Below are 27,808 nucleotides of genomic sequence, written 5' to 3'. Positions count from 1 at the left end.
CCTCCAAAGGGCCCTCACCCCTCGGGAAGCCTGGTTTCCCAAGCCAACCCTTCTCAGGCTGCAGAAGCATGGTCTCCTGCTTTCCGTTCAGATCCACGAGAACAGGAACTGTGCCACATTTACCTCTAAAAGTAATGAAATATTTGGTGCATGAATAAAATCAATTTATTAGATTTCATTTTTCATTATTCACTAACAAGCTTTCCTCTTTTATAATCAAAGGGCACAGATTCTTAAGTAAAAACAATATGGTTCTCATTAATGTTTTTCTTAAATACTTAAAACAGGCAACTTTTGGGTCTTTCTGTTTTAAAAATTAAATTATGGGGCTGGACGCGGTGGCTCATGCCTATAATCCCAGCATTTTGGGAGGCCAAGGCGGGCAATCCCGAGGTCAGGAGATCGAGACCATCCTGGCTAACACGGTGAAACCCCGTCTCTACTAAAAATACAAAAAAAAAAAAAAAAATTAGCCAGGCACGGTGGCATGTGTCTGTAGTCTCAGGTACTTGGGAGGATGAGGGCAGGAGAATTGCTTGAACCTGGGAGGCCGAGGTTGCAGCAAGCTGAGATTACACCATGGCACTCTAGCCTGGGCGACACAGCGAGACTCCATCTCAAAAAATAAAAATAAAATAAAAATACAAAAAGTAAATTATAACTCTCCATCTCACATGCTAATAGTCTTTACATTCCCCTTTCCATTCCAACTTTCTCTAAAGAAAAAACGTAGAAATAATCATGTGTCCACAAAACCAGAGAATGTCTATACATAAGAGAATGTTCTCAGATATTATTCCTCTTATAGCCATGTGACTCACTTAAGAACTTTAATCTAGGGCCATGCTGTCCAATATAATAGTCACTATCTACATGGCTATTTAAATAAATTAGAATTAAATAAAATTTTAAAATGTACCTCGTAGGTCACACTAGCCACATTTCAAGAGCTTACGAGCCACATGTGGCTAGCAGCTACCACAATGGACAGCACAGACACAGAACATTTCCATTGCCACTGAAAGTTCTATTCCACAGTGCTGATCTAAAGCTAAACGTATGTTAAGTAAAAATATTAAGATTCTCATTTCCTCAATAAGCCACTCTCTTTTAATCAACTCTAATAGCCTCAAGTACAAGAATATGCATAAACATGAACCCAGGGGACTTTATCTTTGACTCTCACAAAGGCAACAGATTACAATTCTTCTTAGAAAAGACAGTGAGACAGTCCTATAGCAATCTAAGGCTTTATTCTTCCATTTCTTCAGCAATTTACACAACGTGACCCAAACAAAAAAGAGCAAGAAACCATTTTTTTCCACTATACCTTTATCTAACATAGTCACATCTGCCAAGTTTTAGAATCACAGGTTCCATTATCTCACACCATCAGCACTCTTCCTTTATAAATTCCCCTCTCCACACTGATCTTCTCCGATTCACTCAACATATTATACCATCACTCTGAAATCAGGGCCTAGAGTCTCTGGCAGACAGGCTATATGTAATGACAGCCCGGATACAATCTTAAGTCTACCCTCCCTCAGAGGATTTCCCAACCCTATGCAATTGTCATGTGGGTAGGTAGAAGGCTGCACATTTTTCTTCATAATAAAAACAAAACTTCAATTTCTGCAAAATCAATAAATTACCTCTGTTTTTATAATACAAGATGATGGCAGAGTTCTGTTTTCTACAAAACTAGAGCTTTTAGGAGCACATGTTTTCAATCACTTATATTTCAAGAATGATTGAAATATCTCCAAGCGCTCCCTGAGAACTTCACTGGTGTGATCTGCCACTCAAGTTAATTACCACAGGCTGCTTACACACAGGAAGAGAGGCAACAGGAGAGAACTCATGACCTTGCACAGGGATGTTTTATAAAATTCTCTAAAATTTAAACTACAAACATTTTTCCATAATGCAACACTATGGTACTGCCTTTAAAATAGTCATCATGGAATATCTGTTTTCTTAGTGATGTATGGGGAAGGTGGTAGCAGGGAGGGGTGCAAGAGATTCTGTGCACACAAGAAGGGCAGTCATGTGACACCAATGTTCTTTTCCTATACACCTGCTGGAAAATGGAGAAAGCCAGAAAAACCTGTTCACAGTGATTATCATTCTGACTTTCTGGTTATTACTTCACCAATAGAAAAAAAATACATCTGAGTATACGCATAAGTTGCGTTTCTCTGGAGTACTTCCTTATGCCCTCTGAGTCCAGGTACCAATGATCTCTGAGGGGAAAGGTGAGCAGCCATCTGCCATGAGAAGATGCCAAAATGTGGGCAACTATTCCTTCCTAACCAAAGCACTTCTGAATCTGAGAAAGCAAGCAAACGTAATGCGGTGGTCTATAAAGCAAATTCTCGCCCAGAATTCTAGCTTCAATGGAGAGGATTCCACAGAAAATGTTTCCAGAAGGACTCTGACAACAGAAAGAAGCAATTCAAGAACAAGGACATAATGCCACATGGGTGGGGGGAAGAATGGAAAAGAAGGAAGACAGAGAAGGAGTCTGAGAAAAATCTTAGTTCTTAAGCATAAGAATCAGAATTGTGGGCTTCAGGGTAAAAAAGAAGAAGAGACTGTGAAACGTAACATCTATGTTTAAATGGGTCCTTGAGAGAAAAGAAAGCACTCAGCCAGGATTAAAGGAAAAGAACTGTACCTCCTCAGCTCCCTTTCAGAGTATGATAAACCTTACCAATTTAGAAGTCGAGCACCCTTTCACAGTTCACATTCAGCTCAGACTGGGAGTCGGAAATTGAAAACACTATAGCCCGGGAGAAACAGACAGGTAAATATACAAAGGACTGAGGCAACTGCTTCCCACTAATATGGGTCAATCTTGCAGGAATACTTGCAAAAATAAAAAAATTACCAAGTGCCCTCTACGAATGCTTAAATACAGGTCAAAATTTCCAATGGCTCAACCACCTGAGTGGAGAGCCAGAGAATGGGAGTAGGAAAGCATGTAAAACCATGGAGGCCCTGGAAACAAATTTCCTAGGCTTTTAAAACCATTTATCTTTTCTAACTTACAGAAAACGCAAACTGAAACCATCCAGAAATAAAACAAATGGGGCAGGGGGCAGAAGAGAAACGGCCAATAATAAGCTACTATTCTCCTATCACTTTCTCACCAGTGCAGGCACCTCCAAAGCAAACCACTCAGAAATTTTATATACAAGGAATAAATCATAAGGATCTCATACATGATTATTCACATACTAAATTATTTATAATAACCAAGGAGTCTCTTAATATTTTTGTCAGGAACTCTGAAAATGAGGTTTTAGAAGCCACAGCATACCTATTCATCTTAAAAGGTAAGATGGCTGGCTTTCAGTTTAGCTCAGCTTTCATTTCTATTGTAAATATTTGACTTTAGAACACTGAACACCATGGCAAAGGGCAAATATTTACTTAGCTTAATTATTCCATATATATTGTTCTACTTCCCCTGTAAATACAAAATATGAGTTGAAACCTCAAATCATTAATACCTAAATTTGGCCACAGATTAAAATATGCTATTAAACATCTCAACAAATTGAGATTAGGTAACACTTGAAGTTCTATATCACAGGTCTTAAACTAACTCAAAAAAAGTAAACAAAATTTATAAGACTAGAGATCAACAAAGAAATTAACCTGAAATAGGTATTAACACAATCACCATAGATTTTCACAGATCCCAGTAGAAATAAAGAAATTCAATCTTTAGTTGAAATTTTAAGAGTAGCCATTAAATAAGTAGGACAGGAATGGAAGGGGAAATTGATTCTTTTATATCCTAATATTCACATTGAGAGAGCTGGGCAAATATAGTAAGTCAACTTGGTTCTGGGTTTGAGAAATAGGCACTTAAGTACAATAAACTCCACACTAGAAATATTTTTGTATATTCTATTCTCATTTCAACATAATCATGCAAAGCCCTAATGAGACTGGGGGCTTATTTTTATCATAATCTCCTTTACTCTGAACCCTACCTACCCTATTTTGGCTAAGTGACAGATTTTGGCCTTCCTCCATCCAGGCTTCCTCCTTGTACTGAAGCTCTGTCATATCATGAGATGAAGTCTCAGTAACAGGTGAAATGGGACTTGTTCCCTTCTTTATATTATAGGCTGTCTATAACAAAGTCAGGCTCTATATTCTTCATAATTTCATGACTAATAATTGCAATTAAATCCTATCTCATTTCTTTTCTAACACTTATGGAGTGTGATACAATAAATTCTTCACATTTCAAGATCAATCTCTATCAACAATCTCTATCCACAGCCTTTGAATTTGCTTAAGCCACACAACCAATTTCTGTTCTGAGGTACTACAAAAATATTATGTGGCTTGTTTTATTGTTTAAATGAAACTTTCCTATGGGCACTGTTGTTGTTGTATGACATTAATTATCTGTCCAGTTCAGTTTTACCCACCATAAACTTTCTCAAAATGATTGGGACCATCTCTTGTTTTATGAGTGTATTTCTTGATTCCTTTGATGTCTCAATGTCCACTAGGGACTGGTAATAAGCCTTCCAACGTATAGGTAGTAAAAATTGTTATCTACAAAATAAAAATAACTATACTAACTCACAAATGTCTCTATACATAGAAATGTGAAGTGTGTAATAATGTTTAACAAGAAATGCTGGCTCTAGTATTATAATGCATAATAAAAATTAGGCAACTGATGACTCATACTTCACAGGTATGCCAGCCTCAATCAGGTTTTCAACCAAGTCTTTATTAGAAATGACAAGTGATTCTTTCGCATGCCTTAATTTAATTCAAAGAGCAATCAAGGATCTGACTGTGAAGATAACAGATTCAATGATGGGAAATACAACTACTCAATGCTGTAATTTGGTAAAATAAACACTGGTATAGCCCAAAGATGCCAATCAGAAATTAGACTCCATAATTTATCAACTCTGCCTGTCTTTACCAAAAGAATGGAAAGAATGGAATTCAAAACTTCTATTAGTATAACCATCAAACTTCAAAAACCAAATATAACACATGTTACAAATTATCCATATTTTAGGTGCCAAATGCCTGAAGAATTAATAACATCAAAAATGGAATATTCAAAGAGGAGAGGATGCAGGCCCAGCTGCAGGCCAAGCCATCCTCCCAGGAATCCTACAAGTCTATACCACACGTGTACCTCCACCCTTTTGTTTTCCTTTTAATCCCACTCCTCCCCCCAGACTTGCTCTTCATCTTTTCCCCAATTCTCTGCTTGAGAATGACATAAAAGGGTACCACTTAGTAGAATCTAATCATTCTACTTAAAGAGTAAAGAAATGAAATGGCTGAACCCTGCTAAAGAGAAAAGACGGGGAGGGACGAGACACCTTTCCAGAAACCTCTTCAGAGACACACAGAAATTCTACAACCCATCTGCCGTAGACTGTCTAAGGGAAAACTGTTCCCCACAGTTACTGGTGCTGCTTTTAACAGAATACCAATAAAGGTATAAAACACAAAAAAATATTCATTTATGGCAGAGATTAAAAACAGAATATATCCATTTATATGACTTTGTTTTTAAAAAATAAATCGACTGGGTGCAGTGGCTCAGGCCTGTAAACCCAGCACATTGGGAGGCCAAGGTGAGCAGATCACCTGAGATCAGGAGTTCAAGACCAGCCTCACCAACATGGCGAAACCCCATCTCTACTAAACACACAAAATAAGCTGGGCAGGGCAGCGCATGACTGTAATCTCAGCTACTTGGGAGACTGAGGCAGGAGAATCGCTTGAACCTGGGAGACGGAGGTTGCAGTGAGCCAAAATGGCACCACTGCACTCCAGCCCAGGCAACAAGGGCGAAACTCTGTCTCAAATCAATCCATCGATCACAGCTACCAACTCCCTGGGACTATTACAACCTAATCTTAATTAAAAAATAAATTCACATCACAGGTTTTCCTTCAAAGCCAGGTTAACAATACTACTTCACTGGTTAAATGCCAGTTTTTTTGGTTTTTACCACTGGCCTTAAATGATTACATTAAAACGCACCAAAAGGATCTTAGTAATTCAAGATAGATACTAAACAAAATTTTCACTTAAAGTCATGCTAAAGCACAACAAATTTTTCATGGTTCAAGGTGTGCAAAAAGCCTTCATTTTAAAGAATACTTCAGTAACCAAATACATTTTCAATGAATCACTGTACCAAATAATAATTAGGTATATTAAAACATCCACTTTAATTATAGGCAATTTTGTTAAAAAAGCTAGTATCATGAAACCACTGTCATAAAGAAGAAATAATTTATCAAAAAAAAAATCCTGGGCATAAACAAAAAACCCCTCCCTCCTCTCACATGGAATCAATGCTGAAACACAGGAGCTTATAAAATCATTTCACCAACTGTTACAGAAGCACTACGTATCAGACACAAGAAAAGGGGGCTTAAAACCAACATATTTCAACTACAGATTTAAAAACAAATAAGAATGATTAAGCAATAATCAAGTTCAAAAGTATTTGGTGAAATAGTAAGTGTAGCTTCTACAAAGGATAATCAAACCCAGGCACGATCTGATGCCTGTTAACCCCACATCTCCCTATGAGAAAGCATTCCCGTCCCCGCCATCTTTGCCTCCTGCAATTGCAATAAACAGGAAACACAAGTTGTCAGACGCTAAAAACCAGCGATGGGTGGGAAATCCCTTTACTCACTCATCCATTCATTCATGCATTCCATTCATTTGAGACAGGATCTCGCTCTGTGATCCAGGCTGGAGTGCAATGCACGATCATGGCTCACTACAGCCTCAATGTCCTGGGCTCAAGCAATCCTCCTGCTTCAGTCTTCCAAGTATCTGGGACCACAGACACGTGCCACCATGCCCAGCTTATTTTTCAATTTTCTGTAGAGACGAGGTCTCACTATGTTACCCAGGCTGGTCTCGAACTCCTGGGCTCAAGCAATCCTCTCTCCTAGGCTGCCCAAAGCACTGGGATTACAGGAGTGACATACCACACCCAGTCCAAATTTGGATTTTAAAGAACTAATTTGATGCTTCTATAGAGAGGAGCTTTTAAACTACACATTTCCTGATTCAACAGTTTACCTACTACACACAGAAAGGCTTTCCAGGAAGCATTTTATATTTGCTAAGTGCATGGTAAGTAAAATATTTTAAAGTCATCAAAGTTTCAATAACAATTATCACTACTTCCTTACTTTGAAAGCTACAATCATATTTCCAAGTATTAAAACAACAAAATACAAATAATCCTAAGAAATCCACAATAAAGATTTATCCATTAAGGCCGGGCGCCGTGCCTCACGCCTGTAATCCCAGCACTTTGGGAGGCCAAGGAGGGCAGATCATGAGGTCAGGAGATCTAGACCATCCTGGCTAACACGGTGAAATCCTGTCTCTACTAAAAATACAAAAAAAAACAAAAAACAAAAAAAATTAGCCAGGCGTGGTGGCATGCCCCTGTAGTCCCAGCTATTCTACTGTTTAGAATTGTTTTCAATGTCCAAAAATGTGACTGCTTTAGACATGCCAAATGAGACTAATTTAAATAACCTAAGATTGCTCCAATTACCTCTGGTTTTTCAGGTGGTACAATGTATAAATCAAAGAAAAGAAGCTGGTGCATAAAACCCAGCTGGCTGAAGAAGTTAAAAATAAAACTCTACAATGATATGGTTTGGGGAAAAACATCAGAGTCCCATTTAGACATGTTAAGTGTTAGGTGCTCACTGGACATCTGAGTGGAGATACAAGGAAGGCAGCTAAGTAGGTCTGGACTAAAGATAACATTTTAACTCTTTATTTACATAATTTTTTTTTTAAACAGAGTCTCACACCCATCACCCAGGCTGGAGAGCAGTGGCACAATCTTGGCTCACTGCAGCCTCGACTTTGCAAGCTCAGGCAATCCTCCCACCTCAGCCTCTCAAGTAGCTGGGACTACAGATGCACATCACCATGCCTGGCTAATTTATTGTATTTTTAATAGAGACGGGGTTTTGCCATGTTGCGCAGGCTCGTCTTGAACTCCTGGGATCAAGCAATTCGCTCGCCTCAGCCTCCCACAGTGCTAGGATTACAGGTGTAAGCCACTGTGCCCAGCCTGCATTTAGGTAATTTTTAAAGCCATGTATCCTAGGGAGTTATGTAGAAATTCAACAAATATTTATCAGACACCTATTATGTGCTGGAGATAGAGCAGTAAACCAAAGACTCAAAATTCTCTGTCATTCAGGACTTTACATTCTGGTGGAAGAAACAAGACAATAAGCAATAAAAATAAAGATGTAGCCAGGCACGGTGGCTCATGCCTGTAATCCCAGCACTTTGGGAGGCCAAGGCAGGTGGATCGCCTGAGGTCAGGAGTTCAAGACCAGCCTGGCCAATATGGTGAAACCCCATCTCCACTAAAAATTAAAAAATTAGCTGGGTGCAGTGGCGGGCGCCTGTAATCTCAGCTACTCGGGAGGCTGAGGCAGGAGGATCACTTGAACCCAGGAGGTGGAGGTTGCGGTGAACTGAGATTACGCCACTGCACTCCAGCCTGAGCAACAAGTAGCAAAATTTATAAACAAATTTCGAAATTTAAAAATAAATAATAAATAAATAAAATAAAGATGTAGTTTGTGATGAAGACAAGTACTCTAGGGGAAAACAGCAGAGTAAGGACAAAGTGGAGCCAAGACTGAGAGTCAAGGTAGGCCTCTCACTGAGACTCAAAAGCGGGAGAGTGAGCTACAGATATTTGGAGAAATACATCCCAGGCAGAAGGAACAGTCAGTGCAGAGGTCTTAATGACCATCACAAGGGCAGTTTCCCTGGAGCAACAACGGATGGATTTAAGAGGAAAGAAGAACTGGAGATCTGGGTACAGACAACTCTTGCTGAGAAGTTTTGCTGCAAAGGACGCAGAGAAATCAGCAATAGCTGGCAGAGTATCTGTTTTAAGATTGGAGAAAAGCGGCATGTTTGTATGCTGCTGGGAAAGATCCAGCAGAGAATGAAACATCAACATTATGAGAGACAGGAAATTACTATGTGAGGGGGCACAGGTGGCGCCTCAGAGAGTTCCCTGAACAGCTGGTCTATATACAAGCAGTGGGGAAAGCACAGGATGCCCTGGAAGGTAGCAAGATGTGGTAGGAGTCTGCAGAAGGGCTCTTAAGACTGTTCTGATTTTCTCATGTAAGCAGGAAGCCCAGCATGAGGCCAAGGAGGAAGTATGAAAGGGCAATGTATGAAACAGGCATCTAAGAAACTGCACAAGTGAATGGACTTGCCCAGGAGCCTTAAGGGTCCATTCGACGTTTATTAACCAATTGGGAATTGATACTAAGAAACTCACCAAATCTGAGACATAAAGGCTGACTCTGACTTTCTACAATAAATAAAAACTTCTTTAACAAACTGCTGAAAATGGTCAGTGTCTAACATACTTGAATATACAATACTTGGGGAGAGTTGTAATTTCTCCAAATAATGTGTTGAAAGAGACTGCATCCCATTTTCACACCATATTCATAATTGCTTCATTGTACATAACTTGAAGGGAGTCATCAGTCATTGAAGGATTTAATAACCTTAGGCTGAAGTTAACTCCCTTACGTCAGACCACAGTACACAAAAGCAAGGTTTTAATTACATATTGCAATAGTAAAACATCTTATATTCTTATTCACAGAAGTACACATTTAGTTTAGTTATATTCTTATTCACAGAAGTACAAATTTGCACAAAAAGATTATCTAACAGCACTCAATCACCAAGAACTGCCATATAAAAATCTATTTCTAGCAATACGGTGCTGGTTGCACAACTCTATGAACACAGATGGTCCCCAACTGAAGATGGTCTAACATGATTTTTTCAAATTAACAACAGTCCAAAAGCAATACGCATTCAGCGGAAAACATACTCTAGGTAACCCATACAACTATTCCATTTTTCACTTTCAGTGCAGGGCACAGCGACTAACGCCTATAATCTCAACACTTTGGAAGGCCAAGTCAGGAGGATTGCTTGAACCAACGAGTTTGAGAGGAGCCTGGAGAACATGAGACCCTTATCTCTACAAAAAATTTAAAGCCAGGCATGGTGGCTCATGTCTGTAATCCCAACACTTTGGAAGGCAAAGGAGGATCACCTGAACTCAAGAGTTGAAAACCAGCCTGAGTAACACGGTGAAACCCGTCTCTACTAAAATCACAAAAATCAGCTGGGTGCAGCACCTGCTACTGTAATCCTAGCTACTTGGGAGGCTGAGGCAGAAGAATCCCTTGAACCCAAGAGGTGGAGGTTGCAGTGAGCCGAGATTACACCACTGCACAGACTCCATCTCAAAAAATAAATAAATAAAATTAAAATTAAAAAATTAGCCAGGCATAGTGGCACACACCTGTAGCCTCCCAGCTACTCCAGAAGCTAAGGTGGGAGGATCACTTAAGCTTGGGAGCTATGATCGTGCCACTGGACAAAACATCCATCTGTCTGTCCATTTGTCCGTCCATCCATACATTCATACATACATATAAACCATGAGATATCCAACACTTTCTTACATAACAGGATTTATGTTAGAAGATTTTGCCCAACTGTAGGCTAATGCAAGTGTTCTGAGCATGCGTAAGGTAGGCTAGGCTAAGTTATGGAGGTTGGTAGGTTAGGTGAATTCAATTCATTTTCGACATGTATTTTCAACTTAGGATGGGTTTACTGAGACACAACTCCATCTTAAGTCAAGGAGCAGCTATATACTGGAAGCCATTGATTTGTATACTTTTTAAATGAGTGAGTTATCTCGTATAGGAATTTTCTCTCAATAAAGCTTTTTTTAAAATCTATTCCAAGCTTTTAATCTAAAGAAATAGTTTTATCAAGTAAAAAAATTGTTTTTTTTTTTTTTTTTTTTTTAGTTTCTTTGTTGAAATTTCAATGGAAAATGGAGCAAATTAAGTATGTTCTGACAGCTTATGAATATAAACTTTGTGGAGACTCAGAATTCTTTCAGAATGAAGGGCAGAATTGAGGATGCAGTTTTTGGCCTTTGGTTCGGTTGTTTTTCTTCTTTAGTTGAATAAAGTTTATAGTTTCTGACATTCCTGCTTTATCCCTTTGATGAAGACATACTGGAATCACTTTGACTAAAATAAACAGCAAATTTCCGGTTGTAGATAGCTACAAATAACTCCTCTATCCTATTACAGACATTCATCAGCAAGACTGAGTAACAAACCAACACCTGGATAAAAAGGAAAGGATACAATATCACAAGTACTAATTCAGGTAATATCACATTTCTTAGAGTTATGACACGTCAAAGGAATTTTATACTTCAAATCTAAACAGCAGGCAAGGAATTTATATTTTTTCCCTGAGACAGGAAAGATAATTCAATAATTTCCCCACTGAAGTTTCAGTTCCCATGCCAGAATGTGAGAAGTGAGAGTTCTTCACCTTGAAAATCAAATCACCACAGGGACTAAAAATAAAGGTTATATTCTTCCAAGCAAAGCGATTACAAGACTGACAACTCAAGATGCCCATGGAAGGAGCAATGGATACAGAAAAAAAACAAAAAACTACTAACAGACTTAGCCACTTCCAAAATGGAAACTGTAAATGTGGGAAACTCAGTGAACTGCCCTACACTTGGATCTCATTTTGTGTAACCCAAGAGGCTAACATCTGTTCTGCCTCCTTCATAAGGTAGTTGTAAGGATGGAACTAGAGGCCAGTAAAGGCTGTTCGGTAGGTGTAAAGTCTTCTGCCAAGGGAAGTATAATCCTCATTTCATTCTCAAAAAACTCAGTCTCTGTACTGATAGTCTTCTGCATGTATAAAATTTATACTCTGTATTAGTCCGCCATAACAGAATACCACAAACTGGGTGGCTTAAACAGCAAAAATTTATCACTTGCAGTTTTGGAGGCTCGAAGTCCAAGATCAAGGTGCCAGCAGATTCACTTTCTAAGTGAGGGCTCTCTTCCTAGCTTGCAAATGGCCACCTTCTGGGGCCGTGTCCTTACATGTCAGAGTGAGCACTGGTCAGCTCTGGTCTGTCTTCCTCTTCTTATAAAGACACTAATCCCATCATGAAGACTCCCACCCTCAGGATCCCATGTAAACCTACCTACCTCCCAAAGGCTCCACCTCCAAATACGACAGCACTTGGGGAAAGGGAAGCTAGGACTTGAACATAGGAATTTTGAGGCAATGCAATTCAGTCCACGGCACTCGCCTACACAATTTCTTTACTGATTGTCTCTAGGCAGAAATTAAACCTTTGTATCGAGAGAGAAAGGCAGTTTTAAAGGCTGGCTTTAAAGGGGATTGAAGGTAGCTTACTGAGATTTAGACAATGTAAAATAAAATTTAAAAACAGATGAGGGTATTTGGTGGAGAACAAAAGCTAAGAAGTATTAAGTATTTACCTTTGAGCATAGTCCTTAGGTTAACACCTAGTCTCACGGGTCACACAGGCTACAAAGCCTTTACTTTTACTTACACAATATTGCTTCGCTTTTCCTTGGAACAAAGGAAAAAGTGGAAGAGAAGGAGAATCGAAAACATGAAACCATGAATGAGCTGCTACATGAAAGTATGTATTCATGTTCATTTTGTACCTTTTGTTAGATGTGGCCAAAATTTTATTTTATTTTACTTTATTTATTTTTTTTTTGAGACAGAGTCTCGCTCTGTAGCCAGGCTGGAATGCAGTGGTGCGATCTCAGCTCACTGCAACCTCTGCCTCCCAGGTTCAAGGGGTTCTCCTGCCTCAGCCTCCTGAGTAGCTGGGACTACAAGCGTACACCACCATGCCCAGTTAATCTCTGTATTTTTAGTAGAGATGAGACTTTACCATGTTGGCCAGGATGGTCTCGATCTCTTGACGTGATCCACCCGGCTCCGCCTCCCAAAGTGCTGGGATTACAGGCATGAGCCAACATGCCCGGCCAGCCAAAATTTTATAAGCAAATGGCTCAAAGGAAACTTGATGAGTTACAGGATTCTAAATCTGTAAGTTAGAAAACAAACCAAAGGTCTGTTTTCTTCTGGTACCAAGAGCTAAGAAAAGTTTATCCTCTATGTTCTCATAAAGAAAGCAGTTTAACACGGTGAACAGCAGCCTTGAGAACCCCTTTATAAACAATTCAGTACACACAAACACTGTTCCACAAGTGTTCATACAAGTCAATGGCCTCAAATCAATACAAGTAAAGCAAACCTGCCAAAAATAAGAAATGCAAAGCCTTCCTTTTTAGGGCTCACCATAATGAGGAGTTCTTAATGAGGGGGTTCATGGATAGGCTTCAAGGGTTACATAAACCAACTGCAATTTATGTACTCTAACAGTCACAAATTATGTTGTGGGAGAAAGATCATATATTACACCAATACTAAAAGAAGTCCATGATAAAAATAAAGTTAAGGACCTGTATCAAGAATTAACGAACCATCAGGAGAGCCTATCCAAACCATCTTAACAACCAAGGCACTGGGTACTTATATGCCACAATTAGGTTGATGTTAAATTCCAACAAGTAGCTAGTACTGGATAAATGCAGAGTCAAACGCTCTAACTTAGCTTACCCTGGAAGCAGTTCTAACCTCCTCTAAAAAGTGCACAGTACCCATTGCATAGTAAGCCCTTGAATATGCACTGCTGCGATTATTACTGGATATACTACAAACTCCAAGGACAGGATCAAATCTTTTGCATTTCTGAGTTCCTTGATCATTAAAATAAATGGTCCTCAATAAACAAAGAAAGTAATACAAACATTTAACTCTACATAGATCTAGCAAATAAAGACCTTAGCAGAATGGGTTTATTTCTAAAAATTGAAACGTATACCTTTGTTTTACAAAATGAAATGTTTTGGAAAATGAAGAACACAGGGAAACTGAGAAGAAATAACACTTATATGGAACCACTAACAAATTAATACTACGGTCATCCCTTGGTATCCAAGGGGAATTGGTTCCAGAATCTCCACAGATATCAATAGCCAGACACTCAAGTCCCTTATATAAAATGGTACAGTATCTGCATATAACCTACTCACATTCTCCCATATACTTTTTTCTTTTTTTGTTTGTTTTGTTTGTTTGAGATGGAGTCTCACTCTGTCACCCACGCTGGAGTGGAGTGGTGTGATCTCGGCTCACTGCAACTACTGCCTCCCAGTTCAAGCGATTCTCCTGCCCCAGACTGCCACGTAGCTGGGACTAGAGGCGCCCGCCACCACACCTGGCTAATATTTTTGTATTTTTAGTAGAGACAAGGTTTCACCATATTGGTGCTGGTCTCTAACTCCTGACCTCAGTGATCTGTCTGCCTTGGCCTCCCAAAGTGGGAGATCACGCATGGGATTACATGCGTGAGCCACCGTACTCGGCCCAGTATACTTTAAAAATAATCTCTAGATTACGTATAATACCTAATACAATATAAATGCTATATTTTTTAATTTGTGTTTTTTCTGAACATTTTTGCCCCATAGTTGACTAAATGACACAGAAGCCAAGAATACAAAGGGCTTACTGTAGCATATTTTACATGAACCCTAACCTATCATTGTACCAGAATTATGCCCATTTAAAAATCTAATTAGATTGTATTATTCCTTTTTAAATCTAAACTTTATGCTTTCTCCTTACAAGACAGAGAACGAGGCACATGTAATACATAAGATTTATGGTCCTCGTTTCTCCTGCTCCATGACAAATAGTAGAGAAATAAAAACTATAATACAGCTGGCATCAAAAATGAGCAGTTACATGAAAAAAAAAATTAATAACTAAGAAGGGCTAAAATCCACTACACTGACACCACCAAATGGTAGCAAGTATGTGGAGCAACAGAAACTCTCATTCATTGCTTGTGGGAATGCAAAATGATAGACACCTCGGAAGACAGCATGGCAGTTTCTTACAAAGCTAAACATGCTCTTACCATGCAACACAGAAATCACACACCTTCATATTTACTCAAAGGAGCTGAAAACTCATCTCACCACAAAAAACTGCACACAGATGTTTAAAGCAGCTTTATTCATCAGTGCCAAAACCTGGAAGCAATCCAGATGTCCTTCAGTAGGTAAGTGGATAAATAAACTTCAACACATCTACATGATGGAATATTATCAGTGATAAAAAGTAGGGAGCTATCATGCTCACAGAGACATGGAGAAACCTTAAGAGAAGTAAACCAATCTGAAAAGACTACATACTGTAGGAGGCCGACTATATGACATCTGGAAAAGTAAACCTATGGAGATATTAAAAAAGATCAGCAGTGGCCAGGGGCTTGGGGGCAGAGAGGGAGGGATATATAGGGAGAACACAGGGCATGTTTAGAGCAGTAAAGACTCTTCTATATGAGACTGTAATGGTAGATGCATGTCATCAAACATTTCAAAACCCATGGAATGTATAACACCAAGAGTGAACCTTAACATACACTACAGACTGTAGTTATAAATAATGTATCAATATTGGCTCATCAACAGTAACAATGTACCAAACTAAATCAAGACATTAATAGGGGAAACTGGGAATTGGGGAGATACGGGAACTCTGTACTTTCTACTCAATTTATCTGTAAACCCAAAACCATTCTAAAAAATAGTCTACTGATTTAATGTTTTAAAATGTTCTAATGTTTTAATCTATCATATACAATAAAATGCTACTTATCTAAATGCTTAAATGTTAGGCCTGTTAGCAAAACTGAAGAACACCAGTTTTCTTGCCCCCTGCCCAATAAAAAGGCCAGATTGCTTTAATCCTTATATTTTCCAGCACTTTTAGTTCTCCTTTTCCATTCAAAGAGCCAGGAAGTGCTAGCCAGAGCAATCAGGCAACACAAAGAAATAAAAGGTATCCAAACAGGAAAAGAAGAAGTCAAGCTATTGCCCTTTGCTGACAATATGATTCTATACCTAGAAAACCCTAAAGACATCATCAAAAGGCTCCTGGTACAATAAACAACTTCAGTAAAGTTTCAGGATACAAAATCAATGTACAAAACTCACAGCATGTCTATACACCAATAATGTTCAAGCTGAGAGCCAATCAAGAATGCAATCCTATTTCTAATAGCCATAAAGAAATAAAATAACTAGGAATACATCTAACCAAGGAGGTGAAAGATCTCTGCAAAGAGAACTAGAACACACTGCTAGAAGAAATGATAGATGGGCTGGGCGGGGTGGCTCACGCCTGTAATCCAAGCACTTTGGGAGGTCGAGGCAGGGAGATCACAAGGTCAGGAGTTCAAGACCAGCCTGATCAATATGGTGAAACCCCATCTCTACTAAAAATACAAAAATTAGCCAGTCGTGGTGCCCATACCTGTAGTTCTAGCTCCTCTGGAGACTGAGGCAGGAGAATCATTTGAACCTGGGAGGCAGAGGTTGAAATGAGCCAAGATCACGCCTCTGCACTCACACCTAGGTGACAGAGCAAGACTCTATCTCAAACAAAAAAAAAAGAAAAAGAAAAAGAAAAAAAGAGAAAAAAAATGACAGATGACACAAATGGAAAAACATTTGATGCTCATAGATTGGAAGAATCATTAAAATGAAAAAATCATTAAAATGACTACACTTTCCTAAGCAATCCACAGATTTAACGCTATTCCTATCAAACTACTAATGCCATTTTTCACAGAACTAAACAAAGTAATTCCAAAATTCATATGGAACCAAAAAAACTGCCCGAAGAGCCAAAGAAATCCTAAGGGGGGGGGGAGGGGGGGAACTGGCGGCATCACATTACCCAACTTCAAACTATACTATAAGGCTACAGTAACCAAAACAGGATGGTAGGGGTACAAAAACAGACACATAGACCAGTGAAACAGAACACAGAACCCAAAAATAAAGTCATACAACTACAGCCATCTGATCTTTCACAATGCTGACGAAAACAAGCAATGGGTAAAGGACTGCCTACTCAATAAATGATGCTGGGATAGCTGGCTAGCCATATGCAGAAGAATGAAACTGGATCCCTACCTTTTCCCATATATAAACATTAACTCAAGGTGGATTAAAGATTTAAATGTAAGACCATAAACTGTAAAAATCCCAAAAGAAAACCTAAAAAACATCATTCTGACCCTTGGCTTTGGGAAATAATTTATGACTAAGTCCTCAAAAGCAACTGCAACAAAAACAAAAATTGACAACTAGGACCTAATTAAACTAAAGAGCTTCTGTACAGCAAAAGAAACTATCAACAAAGGCGGGGCATGGTAGCTCAGGCCTGCAATCCCAGCATTTTGGGAGGCCCAGGGGGGCGGATCACCTGAGGTCAGGAGTTTGAGATCTGCCTGAGCAACATGGTGAAGCTCCATCTCTACTTTAAAAAAAAAAAAAAAAAAAAATTAGCCAGGCATGGAGGTGGGTGCCTGTAATCCCAGCTATTTGGGAGGCTGAGGCAGAGAACTGCTTGAACCTTGGAGGCAGAGGTTGCAGTGAGCTGAGATCACGCCACTGCACTCCAGTCTGGGTAACAGGGTGAGACACCATCTCAAAAAAACAAAACTGTCAACAAAGTAAACAGACAACCTACAAAATAGTAGAAAATGTTTACATATCATGCATTTGACAAACGTCTAATGCACCAGAATCTATAAGGAACTTAAACAATACAACAAGCAAAAAAGAACCCCATTACAAAGTAAGCAAAAGGCATTAACAGACATTCCTCAAAAGAAGACATACAAGTGGCCAACAAATATGATAAAATGTTTACATCATTACTCATGAGAGAGATGCAAATCAAAACCAAAATGAAGTATCATCTCACACCAGTCAGAACGGCTATTATTAAAAAGTCAAAAAACAGCAGACACTGGTGAGGCTGGGGATAAAAGGGAACAGTTATACATTGTTGGTGGGAATGTAAATTTGTTCAGCCACTGTGGAAAGCAGTTTGGAGATTTCTCAAAGAACTCAGAACTGCCATGCAAACCAGCAATCCCATTACCGGGTATACATGCAAAAGAAATTAAATTGTTCTACCAAAAATACAGATGCACTCATATGTTCACTGCAGCACTATTCACAATACCAAAGACATGGAATCAACCTAGGAACCCAGCAATGATGGACTGATAAAGAAAATGTGGTACAGGCTGGGTGCAGTAGCTCATGCCTCATTCCAGCACTATGGGAGGCAGAGGTGAGCAGATCACCTGAGCTCAGGAGTTGGAGACTAGCCAGGGCAACATGGTAAAACCCTGTCTCTACTAAAAATACAAAAATTAGCCAGGTGTGGTGGCACACATCTGTAGTCCCAGCTACTCAGGAGGCTGAGGCAAGAGAATCACTTGCACCTGCGAGGTGGAGGTTGCAATGAGCTGAGATTGTGCCACTGAATTCCAGCCTAGGCAACAGAGTGAGACTCTCCAATAAATAAACAAACAAGGCCGGGAGCGGTGGCTCATGCCTATAATCCCAGCACTTTGGGAGGCCGAGGTGAGTGGATCACCTGAGGGTCAGGAGTTCGAGACCAGCCTAGTCAACATGGTGAAACCCCATCTCTACTAAAAATACAAAAAAAATTAGCTGGGCGTGGTGGCGGGTACCTGTAGTCCCAGATATTTGGGAAGCTGAGGCAGGAGAATCGCTTGAACCCAGGAGGCAGAGATTGCAGTGAGCCGAGATCACGCCACTGCATTCCAGCCTGGGCAACAGTGAAACTCTGTCTCAAAAAATGAATAAACAGGCCGGGCGTGGTGGCTCAAGCCTGTAATCCAGCACTTTGGGAGGCCGAGACGGGCGGATCACAAGGTCAGGAGATCGAGACCAGCCTGGCTAACACGGTGAAATCCTGTCTCTACTAAAAAATACAAAAAAAAAAAAAAAAAAACTAGCCAGGTGCAGGGGTGGGCCCCTGTAGTCCCAGCTACTCGGAAGGCTGAGGCAGGAGAATGGTGTAAACCCGGGAGGCGGAGCTTGCAGTGAGCTGAGATCCAGCCACTGCACTCCAGCCTGGGCGACAGAGTGAAACTCCGTCTCAAAAAATAAAAATAAAAATAAATAAATAAACAAACAAATAGAAAATGTGGTACATATATACACCATGGAATACTATACTACCTTTAAAGAGAATGAAACCATATCCTTTCCAGCAACATAGATGTAGCTGGAGGCCATTATCCTAAGCAAATTAACGCAGAAATAGAAACCCAAATACCACATGTTCTCACTTATAAGTGGGAGTTAAACAATGGGTACTCATGGACATAAAGATGGCAACAACAGACACTGTGGACTGCTAGAGAGGGAAGGCGGGAGAAGGGTTGAAAAACTGTTAGGTACTCTGTTCACTCACTACCTGGCTAATGGGATCATTCATATCCCAAACCTCAGCACCACAGTATATACTCATGCAACAAACCTACACATGTACCACTTGAATCTAAAAATAACAGCTGAAGGCCAGGCACAGTGGCTCATGTCAATAATCCCAGCACTTTGAGAGGCTGAGGCGAGTGGATCACCTGAGGTCAGGAGTTCGAGACCAGACTGGCCAACATGGTGAAACCCCATCTCTACTAAAAATGCAAAAATTAGCAGGGCGTGGTGGCGGGTGCCTGTAGTTCCAGCTACTCAGGAAGCTGAGGCAGGAGAATAGCTTGAACCCAGGAGGCAGAAGTTATAATGGGCTGAGATTGCGCCACTGCACTCCAGCCTGAGAAACAGAGCAAGACTCCGTCTCAAAAATAAAAAATAAAATAAAAGCAGTTGAAATTATCAAAAAGAAAAAAATTGCAAATAAAATGTAATGGATGTACTACTGAAAAAAATAGTAAGATCTAACTAAACTCAAATTGCTCTTGCACTCAACACACTTAAGAGTAAATACCGTTACAGTCCTTTCCACAAACATCTAACATATCGAGAAAGGTGCATATTTCATTACTGAACATTTACTTTAAGAATTATGTGAGAATTATGATCTGTAGAGCACAGGCTCTGAAAGAAAGGACGTTGGCTAGATAAGTGGCCAAAAAACATACACATAAAATGAAAACTTGTCTGCATCACTTTCCTTCCACTCAAAAAAGAAGGTAACAGTAAGAAATAAATAGCAAAAAACAAAAGAAAAAAATGTTCAAATGTTCAATGTAGATACAGGTTTTTCTGTATAATTTAATCAATTAATAAATAAATACACATGTATCTTTCTTCCCCCAACCACACCCCCACACACAACTTTTTAAAGTTCCTGGATAATGTTCTGAACTATTTTTTTATGTTTTACATGTAACTTATGCAAATCATTCACTTTACTAAGCAAATGAACAGTAGTATCTGTGGCCAAAAATAATAAGATTTAAAATTCTGAGTCCTTCCAAAAGAAGAAATTGTATTAAATCTTTGGAATAGAAAAAAAAAAAGTTCATATTAGGGAGTAGATCTGGGTATTGAAGGGCCTGTCTTTTTTTGTTGGTAATGCCAAAGAATGTCGTCACATAAGACTCATCTTATAATACTATATATGTATAAGTTATCAATTACATATATTTAACATTTTAAGTGAAAGCAAGTTTATTAAGAAAGTAAAGGAATAAAGAATGGTACTCTTTAGGCAGAGCAACAGCCTATATTTAACATTTTTTAAATGTTTAAAATGATAAAGCTGGTGAATAAAACAACAAAAACATCTTTGAGTGATATAGATCAGCAGAATTTCTCCAGTCTCATTCCTGAGAGACCACCACATAAAAATAACTTGATTATCTGCTTCTGTATGTAAAACTCAGGTTGTTTGTGCAAAACATAAACTGCCCCAACTAAGAAATCCTGAGGAACATGCAAAAGGAGGTACTTTCACTGTCATTTTATTAAAAGGCACACAAGTCAAGTCATTACTGCTGCTGAGGTTCAAAACCAGCAGAAACCTGAATATACCACTGTTTCTACCCAGCTATTTTAACATCATTGGTAGATAATGTGGTAAGCTACTGGTAAATACAGCTGTGAACACAGCAGCACACACCATCTAGAGGCTTTTGACTTAAGCAATTTTTCAAATGCACAGTATATTTACATTCTTTTGCTCCTTTGAAGCCCACCAGTCACATATAAATGAACCCTTTCTTAAAATTACAACTACAAAAGCTCATTCATCTTGTGGAAAAGAAGATATGAGAAACAGATCTAATTGGTCAGCTTTAGAACAAGTGATTATTTCGAATCATTAATGGCATAAACACTTTACTTTTTCTATTTTTATTTTTTTAAATAGAGACAGGGTCTCGCTATGTTGCCAAGGCTAGTCTTGAACTTCTGGACTCCAGAGATAGAGATCTTCCCAATATGGCCTCTCAAAATGCTGTGATTTTGAGCCACCGCACCTGGTCCCAACACTTTACTTTTATAATGATCTCCCATACTTACCTATTATATTCTTATTATCTTAACAAGGAGTTTCTGATTAACACTCTAAAATTAAATGTTTTCTACTTTTTTGTTTTTCAATGAGACAGGGTCTTACTCTGTCACTCTGGCTGGAGAGCAGTGGTGCAATCATGGCTCACTGACCTGCTCAGCAATGTCAGTTTCACAAATCATCATGCTCATTTTTATTTGCTTTGTCCTCCTCCACTGGAAAATAAATGCTATGAGAACAGAGACTTCATCTTTTTTGTATCTTCAGCAACTAAAATAGTACCTAGTACATAATTAGCGCTCATCATATTAACTATTCACTGTTTTCCAATGCTAAGCATGGTCCTAAGCATTTCGTAAATCCTGTAAGTAGACTCATTATTTTCTGGTATGAGAAAAACAGTCACAGAGGCTAAATAACTTAACCCAGGTGTCACAGTGAGTAAGTGGTAGAACTAAGAATAGAACTCACATTCAGACAGCCTATTTACCACTACGCTGTACTGAATAAATTAATGAATCACACCAGAGTTCAATGATAACTTTAAAAACTGAGTAAAAGTATGCTAATTTTCCTATTGACTAAACATCGACATTATTGTGTTTTATTATAAATATTTAAGTATGTGAACTATTTCATGGATTAATTAGATTTCAGAGGGCAAGTCTAAGACCCCAATCATCATTAATATGTGGAATTGGATAACATAACCCGAAAAAAGATTTACAAATGAATTTGTGACATAACCTGTTTGAATTGGATATAGGATACCTATTCCCTCCATTCTTCCTTGGATTCAGCAGTCTGCTGCCAATCTAAATGTTTTAATTTCTTTTAATTAGAGAAAACATTTTCTACATAAGTTACAATTAAATTATCACATTTTCTAGAAAATACTGCACTCTACTGCTTCATTCTAGGTTGTGTGAAGATGGACCAATTTCTCCAATGAATTAAAAAAATCTTAGTCTAAGACAAGCTCTCTTTCTACCCAGCCACCCCCACGAGATGCCACTCCCCCAACAACCCTCAGCCCCCATCTTCTATGAGCAAACTGGGCCTCTGACAAAGGTACCACATGTATAATATCAGGTTTAGTTATAATCAGATTTCTTTTTTTTTTTTTTTTTTTTTTTTTTTTTTTTTTTTTGAGACGGAGTCTCGCTCTGTCACCCAGGCTGGAGTGCAGTGGCGCGATCTCGGCTCACTGCAAGCTCCGCCTCCCGGGTTCACGCCATTCTCCCGCCTCAGCCTCCCAGTAGCTGGGACTACAGGCGCCCGCCACCGCGCCCGGCTAGTTTTTTGTATTTTTAGTAGAGACAGGGTTTCACCATGTTAGCCAGGATGGTCTCGATCTCCTGACCTCGTGATCCACCCGCCTCGGCCTCCCAAAGTGCTGGGATTACAGGCTTGAGCCACCGCGCCCGGCCTATAATCAGATTTCAATCAAGTTTGTTTCTATGACTTTTGCTCCTTTTTAAAAATGCAGTGGATAAGCTGGGCGCGGCGGCTCATGCCTGTAATCCCAGCACTTTGGGAGGCTGAGGCGGGTGGATCATAAGGTCAGGAGTTTGAGACCAACCTCGCCAACATAGTGAAACCCCATCTCTACTAAAAATACAAAAATTAGCCAGGCATGGTGGGTGGCACATGCCTGTAGTCCCAAGCTACTCAGGAAGCTGAGGCTGGAGAATCACTTGAACCCGGGAGACGGAGGTTGCAGTATAGCCAGAGGTTGCACTCCAGCGTGGGTGACAGAGTAAGACTCCATCTCAAAAAAAATAAAAATAAAAATAAATGTAGTAGATAATAACAGCTCTGGACAGTAGTATCTACTCAATAGGAAAGCAGACAATAAAGAGACCAGACCATTAAGAACCTATGTCAGTCACATTACAATCTATGTTACAGCCTGAAAAGCCTGACTTTTGTTACATGCCTATATTCAAACACTCGAATCTACTCATAAATACTTTCTAATAACTTGAAACCAATAACACTATAAAATATAGTTTGTCGCACATGCCCCGGAGCAGACATTTCTAAAAGCTTCCATTTACCACCCAGCCCATGGCCAAACTGCTGTTGGTCAATGGGTTGCTCAGGTCCTTTTGTACAATGTTAACAAGAGGTAAGACACGAGGGGGGAACATTCTAGCCACCTTATCTCCAATGATGCTAACATTTATTTCTGTTTGAGTTTTACAAACTAATCCTAGACTAGTAAACAAAGAACCCATTTTTTATTGTTGATTTTTACACAAAATACTGGCTTCCTATGTAATTATAAAATGGATGGCTCTATCGGCTTCTCAGACTACACAATAGCAAGCAAAACCCTTTGGCCTTGGAAAAGCATGGTAAATATAATACCTACTAATAAGCTACATGGTTTACCAATTTCCTCAAAACCAAAAATAAATCTCTCACAAGTAAACTATTAAATAACAAAAGCTTGTCTTATTCTATCACTTGCTTAAAAGCAAGCACGGTGGCATGGGAAAGGGATTAAGAAACACAGCCAGTCAAGTCCATAAAACCTCCAGTGTAAGATAAAACTACCCTGTAGGAGCAGCCAATGCATTCTGACCTAACAGCTGTACAGTTGCACTAATTAAAATGAAAAGCTAGTCTGCATCACACACAGGCAATTCACTGAACCTTACTGACAAGTTGATGGGGTTTACCATCACAGTCTTCCCTCCCTAACCTACAATGTAAAAAATAAATTGCCATATAGCTGAAGGTACCGGAATGGGGCTGAGGGGAATACACACACACACAAACACACACACACCCTCCCTCCCTCTTTCAGGCATTTCAGAAATAATCACAATCATGTAGATTGGAACATATCCTATACGCTATAAAAACACACACACAAAGGAAGTGGTACAGCTACATTACGTCAGCTCTTGCCTCAATTCATAAATGCAAAAACCACAAAATAAGACAAAAATCTAAACGGCCTTTTTCTGGAAACCTTAGAGTGAATAAATGTGGGTTAAGTCTTTAAATATGTTATTGAACACTTCTCGCTGATGCATTGCTTTCATCAGCCACGGGGAGGGAAAAAGTGTAATCTCAGTCAATTCTATCATGCAACCAGATCAAATAACATTTCAAGTGCAGCCTGCCAAGCGCCAGCGCCTGCCGGAGTACAATGAGCGCTCAAGTGCTCTGGACTGAAAAACCATCTTTCACTGGGGCCAGGGATCTTTATAAAATAGTTTAAACACTACTAAATTACAGAGTTAGAAAAAAAAATACAAGCTCAAATCTGCTGGCCCCACACTGTGAAGTTGCTGTTAAGCATCTAAAAATCTGCCTTGTGTAATTTACTAGGCAATGTAAATATTCAGAAAGGCAACTGCCTCTTAGAGCCTAAATCTAACACATGCATAAAAATGTAGAGTTAGTTGTGCTTCTGGAAATAATTGCCCACAGATCAATGTGCTTACATGGGATATTGTTCCCATCTGTAAGGTTTCAAATAATGTCTACTTTAAATTTGGAGTTTCCAGAAAGAGAGAAAAAAAAAAAAAAAACCAGAACTCAAAACAGTAATTTTGGCAAAGTGAGGACTTCATTAAATCTGTTCTCAACTTTTACTCAGTGTCTCAATCTTAAAACACAGAGACACACAATTTCAAAGGGAAAACGGAATTTCTCTGTAGACACCCGTGTTCATTTACAGACCATTTTCTAGATTTTCCGTGTGGCTAAAAGGCCTCCAGCCAAACAATGCCCACAGAGCGCGGGGCACATGTGCGCCAGGGAAGCTTAAACGCTGCAAGTAAAAAAAGTAACCTATTACAGGAGTTTCTTTCTAAGCAAACAAAAAGTGGTCAAGCAGGTCTCCCTACAGTTTCAGAAAACAAGAGTTGAGTAAACAAGAGAGGAGAAACAAGGAAGACAGCACCTCACACTAAAAAATTCTCTTAACAATTTAAACATAAAACAATCTTCAAGACTACCTCCGCATTTTAGCTACTCTGGCAAAATAACAGTAGTTTGGTCCAAGAAGAAAATTTCATTTGTCACTAAGTAGCCTCAAATCAAATCCATCAGATTTATTTTATTTTTAAACTTCAATTTATTCCACAGTAATGCAATGTGAAGTTTCTGATTAAACAGCGACTTCTGCATTATACTCCGCTCAACTTCAAAAGCACTTTCCTTTCAGAAGAGAAATATTTTTTTGTATTTTTAAATAGTGTTTTCTCTACACCTCCTCCCCCCCAAAAAAATGTTTTCTGTTCGATTTAACTGAGATTTCCAGAGTTTAGGGCTACTGAAAAACTAGTGAGCCCAACAGAAATGCAATAGGACACGGCAAATACTGACTCCCCGTTCCTGGAAAGCCATCATCATTCTTGGGAACACCCAAGTTCCATCTTTCTAGGGTCGGCTGGAACACTCCGTGCACCCACCCCGAAAGCCCCCCACCCCCCACCCGCACTTGTCCAACTTTCTGGCCCGGCCCGAGACTCGCGTCCCCCTCGAAGCACGAGGCCGCCGGCCACTTGCCTGCGGCCCGCCTGTGGAAGGATCTGAGACCGCAGGGCCTGGTCCTCCTCCTCCTCCAGCGCAGGGCCCCGTCAACTCCGGACCCGTGGAAAGAGGCGGCGTGGGCGGGCAGGTGGGGACTCGGGGAGAGAAGTGCACTTGCTAAAACAAAAGGAAGCCTAAGCGGCCGCAGGGCAGCACCGCACCAGCGCAAGTCCCCGCAGCTCCAGGAGGCGGTGGCCGCGCGGGGCCCCGCCCGCTAGGGATGCGGCCGCTCCGGCCCGCGCCTGCTGCCCACGGCCGTGGCACTCGGCTCACGCTCCTTCAGCCCGGGAGGCCGGGCCACCACTGCCACATGCCGGTGACCCAGACGCTGGGAGAGAAAGAGCAGCCTCCCCGTGACGGCGGCGGCCGGCAAAACCCGGGCTGGAGGCCAGCCCGCTCGATGCGCGCCCCTGCCGGCCGCCGCCGCGCGCGCGCACGCGCACACACACACACACACAATGCCAGCTGCAATTTTATCTCCTTCGTTGCTTGGCCGGCCTCCACCCCCCCCATCCAGTCCTCCCTCCCCTCCGACAGCCGGAACTGGAAGCCTGCGTGATTGATGGCAGCTCTTAATAGCGTGGTCAGCTAGAAAATGCATCTGCAAGCAAGACATTAAAGAGGCAGCGCATCCCTGTGAGTGATCAGCATTTCACACATCCTAGAGCTGCCTCTGCTTCTGCCAGGAATATTAATGCCAACCACCTCTGACGTCTAACAAATGCGGATGAAACAACCAACAATCACAGACAAGCTAAACATTTGTTTCAAAGATGCACCGAGAGAAAGCAGCATTGTTTGGTGTCAAACAACACTTTTGACCCCAGTTTTCCTTACACATTAAGAATTCTCTGTAAGTCATTTGTTTAAAAATCTCACCAATCCCTTTTCCACAAGTAAATAAAGATCCATCTGTTAGACAAGACATACTTAAATTGTGCATGATTGAAATTCATCTAATAAGGAAGCAAAATAAATGCACATTCCTTACCATGTGGCTTTAAATAAACATATAACCTACCAGCTACCAGATTCCAGACTCCCTCATTAATTCAGTTTTTCTGTGCATCTTAACAGATTACCAACTGTTAATTTCAAACTAATTTCTTACCCACCCCCAATTAAGTCTGGATATATATATATATATATATATATATATATCAACTTGCTAAATTTTATTAAAATTAAAGTACATTTAAATCATGTATTCTCTAGTGGTGATAAGATTACCAACTGTTAATTTCAAACTGATTTCTTACCCACCCCCAATTAAGTCTTGTAAAAAATATATATATATCAACTTGCTAAATTTTATTAAAATTAAAGTACATTTAAACCACATATTCTCTAGTGGTGATAGCCAAGATCATTTTGTCCTCTCAAAGAAGACATTGTATAGGAATTTTTAAAATGTATTCCTATAAAATACAAATTCTAAGTATTAAGTTCACTCAGTGTCAACCCAAATTAGAAAGGTGCAACTCAAAATTTGAATGATTACTCCTGGTATCTTCACTATTACACCTTTCCCCTTCCAGGCAAATTTCATGGAACTCTCAAATAACTTCATAAATGTTAATTAGACTTTCCAAGGCCCTATAAAGTGACTGTATTATCGGGTACTCTCTTTCCAATAAATAGAGAAATTTAGACAGATTAAAGTGATTTGCCTGTGGTCTCTCAACAAGATGGCGGTGGGGCCAGGCTGAAGAGAACCCAGGGGTCCTGTCTTGTTGCCACAGATAGCCAAACAGACATGCACATGCACGTTTGCTATTTAAAGATAACTCTGCTGATCTCTTTTTAAAGACAAATCAAG

General features: G+C 39.8%; 1 protein-coding gene across 5 annotated transcripts in view; it reads right to left on the bottom strand.

Annotated features, from left to right (window-relative positions):
• LOC105479209 (arginine-glutamic acid dipeptide repeats) overlaps nt 1–27,808 on the bottom strand; it is a 466,387-nt gene that overhangs the window by 324,812 nt on the left and 113,767 nt on the right. Inside the window, exon 1 of one of the 5 annotated variants that reach the window (XM_071066813.1) lies at nt 25,966–26,351. The exons of the other annotated variants lie outside the window; for them this stretch is intronic. The gene's annotated coding sequence lies outside the window, so the exon portion shown is untranslated. Of the gene's footprint in view, nt 1–25,965; nt 26,352–27,808 lie in introns of those variants that run through there. 5 annotated transcript variants of the gene reach the window in all.

Source organism: Macaca nemestrina, chromosome 1 (genome assembly GCF_043159975.1).
Source record: "Macaca nemestrina isolate mMacNem1 chromosome 1, mMacNem.hap1, whole genome shotgun sequence".
In the NCBI taxonomy this organism is placed as follows: domain Eukaryota; kingdom Metazoa; phylum Chordata; class Mammalia; order Primates; family Cercopithecidae; genus Macaca; species Macaca nemestrina.
The sequence above is the reverse complement of the archived record's forward strand: the minus strand, read 5'-3'. Positions and strand labels throughout refer to the sequence as shown.